The 9,650-nt window shown below is 39.9% G+C and overlaps 1 non-coding gene across 1 annotated transcript; it reads left to right on the forward strand.

Annotated features, from left to right (window-relative positions):
• The first annotated feature begins 810 nt into the window (after positions 1–810).
• LOC122044715 lies at positions 811–916 on the forward strand. Its single transcript, XR_006129731.1, has one exon. It is a non-coding gene; the product is annotated as a small nucleolar RNA R71 (small nucleolar RNA).
• Positions 917–9,650: the final 8,734 nt, after the last annotated feature.

Consider the following 9,650-nt stretch of genomic DNA (forward strand, 5'->3'; position numbering starts at 1 on the left):
CAATGTTAAACTTGATTCACATCTATTTTTTCTAGAAAAACCCTGGGTGCTCTTGTAGATGAAGAAGCCATATGGGCTATTTGGCTAACCAAAATTTTCTGATGTTTTTTATAATTTTATATTCTTTGATTAAGTTGCTTGAGATCATTCTTCATTTCCATTTGAGCTGTCTGAACCTCTTCAAGCAACTTTTCGATTATCGACTGTTGATAGCCTTATGTTGGATGTTGTTGTTGTTGTTGTTGAAAATAGCCTTGTGACTTACCCGATTGGTAACTTTACCTTTGATTAATGGGTTGGCCTTGGTCTTGGTTGTTCTTGTAGGAAAAATTTGGGTGATTCCTCTATCCTGGATTGTAAGTGTTCAAGTACAGATTTCCTTGCTTGAGGTTGAAGCTTGCTGTGACATCACATTGCTCGAAATTCTCAAGTTGAGAAGATAGGTCCTTAAGTGGGCAAGCTTCTTGGACATGCTCTGCACTTCCACATGCATCACACACTCATACAATGACATTCATTGTGTCGGTTCCCAATGATTCCAACTTCTTTGTCAAGGCATCAATCCTTGCTGACATAAGTATTACTGCGTCCATATCAAATTTCCTTGATGCTTTAGTTGGGTTTCTAGAAAATGAGATTCCACTTCTTTTAGATGCCCACTTATGGTGGTTAAATGTCATACTCTCAATAATTTTTTCAGCTTCATGTAGACCTTTGTTCATTAATGCCCCTCCAGCAGCAGAGTCGAGGGACACTTTGATGTGGTAGTTGATGCGATTATAAAATATGTGGATGACTAACCATTTTTCTAATTTATGGTGAGGGAAAAGTCTGAGCATATTCTTAAATCTATCCCAAGCTTCATATAGAGATTCTGTGTCAGCTTGTCTAAAACTAGCAATCAAATTTCGCATGTGCACAATTTTTCTTGGAGGATAGAATTTGTCAAGGAATATTTGTTCGCACTACTCCCATGATGTGATACTATTTGTGGCATAGAAGTGAGCCACAAATTGGCTCTATGCCTCAAAGAAAAACCAAACAATAATAACCTCATTGCTTCAACCTAGACTCCATTTATTTTCATTGTCCCACATATCTCATAAAATACCTCTAGGTGCTGGTTTGAGTCTTCATGTGGTCCACTCCAAATTGATTTTGCTGCACCATGTGAATCACTGCAGGATTTATCTCAAAATTATTTTTTTTCAATGGATGGCCTGATGATGCTAGACTGAAGCCCATGAGCATATGGTGTTGTGTACTCCTTAAGAGGTTTGTTTTCCATTTCCGATGATGCTTGTTCTTCTTGTTATCTTTACAGGGTTCTTCTTCTTTGATAAGTTCTATCAATTTCAAGATCAAGTGGAAATAAATCTCTTGAAAGATTAAATCTTCACATGCAAGAATAAGATTACATGAATTCCAATGGCATATTTTGAATGTAGAGAAAACAAGGTTTTCAAATATAGAAACAAAAAATAAATTATAGAAAATTCAAAGTGTAGAATTTAAATTGTAGAAATAAAAGTACGCAAATGCAAGATATATCTATAAAAATAGAATTGTAGAAATATTTATAAAATATGAAAGAAAATAAGCTTAGACTAACTCAGGTGTTTATCAACTAATGTTATATACGTAGTCTCCGACAACGACGCTAAAAACTTGATGTAAGCTAGCAAGTATATGAGTGTTATCAAGTAATAAAAACATCAATCCCACAAGAACTGGATATAAGTACTAGAATCTAAGCACGGTGAACTAGCTAAACTATTGAAAGATTTAAGATTGCAAACACAAATGTACGGGAAGTAACTAGGTGAAAGAGAGAAAGATAAAGAGTGTTAAGAAACTTGGTTTGGGAAATGTTCAAGTGGTTTGATTTCATTGTGATGCTAATCAATGTATCATGGATCACACCTTGTAACAACCCAAATTTCCTCCTTAGGAGTCCTGATAGTACTTATAAATAATTAGAAATATTTTAGAAATATTCTAGAGATTTTTAGAAATTTTTAGAGTATTTTTATGTAATTTTCGGAGTTCGTTTGGTATTATTACCAAAAGAAACAAAGTTGAGGCAAAAAGGGGGCCGAGCCAAGGATCGAACCGGAGACCCCTAGTTAAGCAAAGCCTTAAGTTGTTTCGGATGACCAAGAACCCAGCAGGGCCGTGCTGATCAATTAGAGGGCGAAAATAAATTTAAGCGGTAATAGGTAACGGAAATACCCTAGGTATAAAGAGGGATAAGTTAAGAGAGGAATTGGGTTTATTCTCTCGTGACCTAAAACTCTTCCTCCTCCCGACTGCGCGCAGCGTTCCCTGTGTGGGCGAAAACAAAAAGGAGGAAGCTAGGGCTCCTTCTCCGGCGGCCGGCCAAGGACCCATCCCGAGGGCTTTTCACATCTTCACGATCACCTCGTCGAGGAGAGCGCGTAGACGCGAGGAGTCGCCGGAAATTTTGAGCTACTCCGAAACCCTAGAAGCCGATCTTGGCTGTGAGTCAAGGAAACTCAGTAAGTGCTTCTCACCTACAGTAGGAGTAGCTTTCGGATCCTTTTTTCTTCTTGATTTTCGAAGCATGCTGTAAGGAGTGTTGCTTTTGAAGCTTGCTGCCGTGAATCTCAAAAAGAAAATAAATAAATTGTATAGATTAGGAATGTGGTTTAGATTCTTCAGCCCTTATAATTAGCATTTCAGACTTTGATTTAGGATTTCTTTTGTTACCTTAATGGGCATGATCGGTTCATATAGAGCTTTGCAATTTTCGATTTTGTTGCCAGGCAGTGAGCATGAAATGGTTTAGATTTTTTTTGAGCATGTAGTCTTGGTTTCGTGGTTACTACGATGAACAGAAATGGTATATATATATGTAGCATCTTAGTTTAGACTTTCCTTGCTGTAATGTGTAGGAACAACCATCTAAATGAGGATACAGGAGAGTGGTTATGTGCCCTATTAGATCTCTTAGAGGCTTATGGGTAGCTGTAAGTAAAGCAAGATTAAGGTCATTATAGGATTCCGAATTCCAGAATTTGGATCCCCAGCACGCCAAGTGCTTGAAGAGATGCCGAGGCATCTTTTTTTTTTATTTTTATTTTTATGAGAAGTATTGACAGATAATAAGTATTTTACTTGAAGAGACTAGTGCCCGACTTCCGAGGTTGTTGTTAAACAAATCCAGGTGATCGATTCCGAGGTCTCGACCCTGGTAAGACCAAGGTCTTCACCCTCGTAGGATTGGTGGTGCTCCACCCCAGTCTCTATTAGGGAGCTCGCTTTGGTACTACGCCTGGGCCCAAGAGGAAATTTATTATTATTCTGAAGTATAAAAGTATAAGCTTTGAACAAATGAAACAAGCTTTACATAGGGTTTTAAATTCTAGCAGGTTTTAGCTTGATTTGTGCTACAAAAGGGGCACGAACAGAGGAGCTTACTGTTAATTTTGTTGTGCTACGCATTGGCAATGAACAACCTTTGTTCTGGGAGTATTCAGCTAGATCTCTTTAGTAGCTAATTTAGACATGAAGTTTTGACTTCCTGTGGAACTCTTTAGTAGGAACAACTTGTGTTAACCATGCTGTTAGATCTTTTGTTAATAGTTTTTTTTTCATGCAGTTTTAGAACCATTGATTATGAAGTTTAGCATTCCAGTACAGACTACCTTGTTAATTCTTAGCATGAACAACTTTAATTCAAGTGTGCAACCTAGATTTGCTTGTTTTGTATTTCCACGAGCAAGAACAGCCACCAATTACAGTGCAGTTTTATTCTTTTGCTGGTTTTGTTGAGGGTGGACGGCTTCATAAATTGGCATCGCAGATTTCAATTTCTTTGAATTGTTTTCTGGACACGAACAACCATGTGTTTAAGCATTTCAGTTTGTCTTAGTTTTCGTTATAGATATATATATGCACATTGAGTTTTTGTGAGTTAGACAGCGCTTACTAAGCATCCGCTTATAGTTGCATTTCCTCTTACTGCAGATAAAGGAAAAGGAAAGCAATAGTGAAGGAAGGCGATAAGGGGATGTTCGATGGGTGTGTGGTGACTGATGAAGGGAAGCCTTGGGACATTTCGCTAAAAGTTATTAAGATGCTGTCTTTAGAGTGTTAGGAAAACAATTTAGATAGATTAAATCTTTTTTTGCATTGCTGGAATTGTTCTTTCGTGTTGCTAGTTTTGTTCGTAGAATTCTCCCATTCCAACTACTATGCACATTAGCCCCATTACTTCAGTTGTACCACAGTAGTATGCATGTAAGATTTTGATATTTCAATTGCTTTAAAATCTGAAGTGGAGTGTCAAGATGAACCATTTCTGTCTCTTTATGAATTGCATGTCATGATGAACCGTAGCAAGTACCTACATTCATGTATATTTCAGCTGCTGAATAACTGCATGTTCGAGTTTCTGAGAGTCCTAAGTATCACTATCAATAGCATGAGCAACACTAGTTAAGTAAAGTTTATAGTTAAGTAACGTCCCACCTTCACAGACTAGGTAAGAGGAGGGTAGGGTCGCTACAGACCTATCCTCTATTCCTATGCACCTGTAGGAAGTTAGATTCATTACTGACTCTTTCCCATGGAGGTCAAGCCGGAATGCTATCTAAACTAATATCCTATGCTACTAAATAAAAGTGATTCCTATGAAGTCTGGTAATGAGATACCCTTGCCATTAGGACCTCTCGGTCATAAATCACAAGAACACACTAACACTTAATAACATAGAAATAGAAATAACAATTGTGTCTAATTCCCTACTTCCTTGTGGAGGATTACTTCACCTTTCAAGGTAATTCCCTAGATGTCCAAAAATGGGATACTCTTGTCATTATGGCCCGTTGGTCATACGATATAGGGAATTCCCTCTACAGGATTAAAAATTCTATATAAATATTTAATCAAACATGGAAATTAAGCTCAAACACAATACACACACATAAGATCAAATAGATACAAGGCATAGCAATGTCATATAGATAAGAAATTGGCAAATCCATGAGTTTCACATCAATTTACATTATAATTACTCTCTTAATCCTAGAATAAGAGATCTACTCTATAATTAGGAGAAAAAAAAATCTAAAGACATAGAGATTTAAGTCAAAATCATCAAAACTCAAGAAAGAGACAGGAAGAAGGCTTATCCTATACGAAAGTGGGTTTCGTATCTAATCCAAACTTTTGGAGAGATAGAGACACTAAATTCAGCTTTGGATCATTTAAGAAAGCGCTGAAGAAGTCCAGATCTAGTCCAAGTTGGATCTCCCCAAGGGGAGAACCTTCCTCCCCTCAAGAAGGGGAAGAAATCCCCTTAAATAGAGCTGGGCATGGGCCAAGCACGACCCGTGCCATGACTATGTGAAATCCACACAGCTGGATATTGCCCTGGCTCTGGTCCAGTGGCACAGTCATGTGGATTCTACATGGCCATAGTCTTCTTCAACTCTTAAAATTTCACACGGCCTTGTGAATTCACACGATCGGGTTCTGCTCCTTATCTACTTCATTGATATGGCCATGTGGATTCCACATGGCCAAGGCTTGCTTTGGCTTTGTTTTGTGGAATGACCATGTGGGTTCACACAGTCGGTGCCTTCTCCTCCTCTGGCATATGACACGACCATGTGGATTCCACACAGCCGAGTCCTTTTTCTTCATTTGTTCTTCGAGTCATCTATAAGTTTTATTTTTACTCCAAAAGCACGTCCTATCAACAAGAAAACACACAAAGAGTAGATCTCTAATAAAAAAGAATAATTATGATAAAAATATGATAAGAGGTATAAAAGTGCATAGATCAAGTGCAAATAAAGTACGTGAATATGCTTCAAAATATGCATAAAAGTATAGATAATTTACACACATCAACCATGTCAGATCCTGTTGTTTGGCTCAGTGGAGAAAATAATGGCCATGCCTGGGAGGCATGGCCATGTCAGATTCGGTTGCTACTCTGGAGAGAAAAGCATAGTCGTGCCTGAGAGGCACAACCATATCTGAGAGGCATAGCCATGTTTGTGAGGCACGACTGTGTATGGGAAGTTTCTCATCTTTGTGAAAAGGTACAACCATGCCTTAGAGGCACGACCATGTCTGCCAAGTCAAGAAACTCCATCTTTTGCTCCATACTTTAGTTAAATTTGTCCAGAGGAACACACACATATCTTGGGACATGAATAGAGCATGCTCCTTGCTTCTCATCCATGTTCTAATGCTTAATTACTCCATATTTTATCCTAGCCCTGAAATGAGTTAAACTATAAGCTAAGACTATGAAGTAAAAGATAAACTTAAATGGAAATAAAGAAAGAAAAAAACTTGGGTTACCTTCCAAGAAGAGCTTGTTTATGGTCATAAGCTCAACCCCTATAAGTCTCAATCGAGAGATGGATTGAGGTGGTCGCACTCCCCTCTTCACTTATTAGGTACATCAATGAAGTGTCTTTTAAACCTTCCTTATGTCGAAGTAATATATTTCCGAACTTTCTTGCCAAGGGTTCTTGGCCTTTAATCAGATTTTCACGTCTTCTTTAGCTTGCCACATCTCTTAAACCTTGCTCATGTAAGACTTAGGTACTTGCTTGCACTGTGCCTTCATCATTGATTGAATATGGTTAACTTCATTTAGTCATCAGGAGGTCATCCATGTGATCCTTCTATCGCCATCCACTATGGAATTTTTCCTACAACAAATATGCTCAACAAAAATTTGGTTAGTAACATTAGATAAATCATATGAAATGTCATCTTTACTATCCACCAAAATGACTTCAACATCAGTTAATATGGATTCAATGGAGGTTGAGGAAAACTTCTCCAAACTCTTGAGGGTTGGAGGTAACTAAATTAAATCAATGCCTTCCTCTTTCAAAGTCTCAGTTTCATGTTTCTAAAGCTCCTCTACATGCAATGTCTGAGTAGCTTTTAACCCTTCGCTTCTTATGTTCAAGAAAAAATTTTCTAAAAGGTCAAGAATAAGAATATGATATTCCTCATCCATCTTAATTATAACAAAGTTTGCAGTCTCAAATGAATTTTTAACTTGTTCAAGTGATGTCTCCGTGACTTCATCCTCCATTCTCATCTTAAACTCCCCCAATGCATAACAATATTCAATAGAGTTTATCTTGGGTCAATATGGAAGTCTGTCTGAAGCTCTTGAAGAATAAGTAACTTGCAAATCTTTAGTTTCCAACATTCCCCTCCCTATCGATCCATTCAATTGTGTCCATCATGGCTTACTGCCATAGTTTTGTCATGACCAATCGCCGAGGAAACAATACCGGTGGCTTATAAACCATAATTTAAAATATCGAAAATAAGTGAATATTAATAAGGGAATTTTCCGAAATTTTTGGATATTTTTCAGGAATTTTTCGGAGCTCGTACGGACGAGTTAACGGGGATAAAAACGGAGCCCGAAAAAGCCTGTTTAGGCTACCCCATTTTAACGAGGAAAAGTTTTCTTTTCCTTTTTATTTTCTTTTTCTTTTCTCTTATTCTCTTCCTCGCCGACTCTTTTTCCTCTCCCCCGCGCCCGACGCCTTCGAGCCCTAACCGCCGGAGCACTAACCGCTGACCGCGACGGTTTCCTCTTCCCCTCTGCGTACAATAGCCCTCGGCTAAGGGCTTCACCTCTTCCCCTCGCCACTGCCCGTCGCCCTAGCCGTGGAGATCCCGAGCACTGGCCGCCGGCTCTCGGTCCCCCATCGCGACCTCGCCGGTCTCCCTTCTGCCCTAGCGTCGAGCCGCACCGCTGACGCCACTGCCGGCACCGATTTCCCAGCGTCGGCCGCCGTCGCCTGTGACTTAGCATCGCCGGGTGTCACTCCTCAGCCCTCGCGTCGGCCTTCCCTCCTCTACTTCCTGATTCCCCTTTCCTCCTCTGTGCCGAACCGTAGTGCCCAACGCCGTCTTGCCGGCCGAGGTTCATCTGTGCCCTAGTTCCGAGCCTTGGCTCCTCCTCACTAATTTGTGGTGATCGACTTTTTGGACCAGAGGTCCTCCCTCCCGCGGCTTAGCTTCCACTGTCGTTCGGTCATTCTTCTTTCCCCGCCCACAGGTGAGTGAGGTGAGCAACGTATCCTTGCTATTCCTTCTTATCAGTAGTACTCTTTTGATTTGTGTTTGGATTACAGATCCAAGTAGTAACACTAGAACCTGTTGGATTCTTGGCCAGCAACCGTTGATTGGGGCGTTTGATTTGGAAGACAACAGGTCTACAATCTCGGCCACACATCTTGATCCAGCAGCAACTATATCTTGGCATTGGATCAGTGACCACGACTGTGATTTTGAGGTAAGGTGTAATAATTTGGAATTTCTTAATGTGATTAGGAATTCGGATACGTATTGAGATGATGTGGTCTATGGATTAAACATTTGCTTAGTTGTAGATCATAAGGGATTGGATTTATGCTGTTGATCATGTATAGGTTGATTAGGATCTTATCCTATTGGTCGTTGAGATTTTATTTAGTTATTCGTTGAGTTCTAGCTAAATAAATGTACGTATATTGGTGACACAGGATTTTGACGCGAGACAAGTATCTCGACTACCGATTTGGACTTTTCTATTTGGAGGCGGGTACTTTTGACTTTATGTCTTTGATATGCATAGTAGTGAATTTAACAAGTAGCAATAATTATGTTCTCTTATTTGTTTCGGTTAATCACTACCCGATACCTGTTACATGATTGGTTGATTGCTTGTTTTGCATCTCATGTATTCCTTACCTGTTGATACATGCTTATAGGGGTAGTGATATACCATGCTTCACCATGTTCAGGACCTAGGTTTTATACCTTCAGTGTACCTTTGATTTGATTCGTTGACCTATGGTGCACTTTTATATATATATGGATTAGCTCAGGATATTTTGTGGTTAGTGCTATACATCATTTGCATGATTGCATGCTGTGCGATAGTCCGCTCCATTATTGTTGAGCACATCGCCAGTAACATGGATCTGCACACACCACCACTCATGGGTTAGTGGTCGATTCATGTAGTGTGTGTTGCAGCATGGACTTTGTTTGGCTCCGTTGGTCCGCTCATGGGTAGCGTGATGCAACGTGTTAGCCGACAGGGATTCCTCCCCGTCATCGTGTACCGGGAGTTGAGAGCATTGCGCTCCCCCATTTATGATTTGGGGTAGGAAGATAGGTGTACTTCGACAGCATCCCGTCCACTCGGTCACTCATCAGGAGTAGTGACGACAGAGTGCACGGTTGTCACAGCCCTACCCACTCGGCCTCACTATTGTGTGTGAGATGATCGACTGGCGTCAGGGGTGACCAGGATGCATCATTGGCATCATATGCATGATGCATTTTATTGCTTGTGTTTGTGCTTGCTGTATTTATATGATGTATATTGTTTGGACGCCTATGTTTGACATGCATACAGGATTTCTATGCCACTCAGACTATTTGTCCTTATACCCAGGTCCTGGTTAGTACAGTTTTTCTCCTGTTTACTTCAGTTGCATTTCATCCTTTTATATCAGGAGACTGTACGCATGATTAGTGCTAGATGTTATTTCCCTACTTTGCATATCAGTTGTACCTGCTGAGTGTTGGACTCACCCCGCCTCCATTGTTGTTAGTTTTTTCAGGTTGATGCTGTCCGGAGAGA

Source organism: Zingiber officinale, chromosome 2A (genome assembly GCF_018446385.1).
Source record: "Zingiber officinale cultivar Zhangliang chromosome 2A, Zo_v1.1, whole genome shotgun sequence".
Taxonomy (NCBI): Eukaryota; Viridiplantae; Streptophyta; class Magnoliopsida; order Zingiberales; family Zingiberaceae; genus Zingiber; species Zingiber officinale.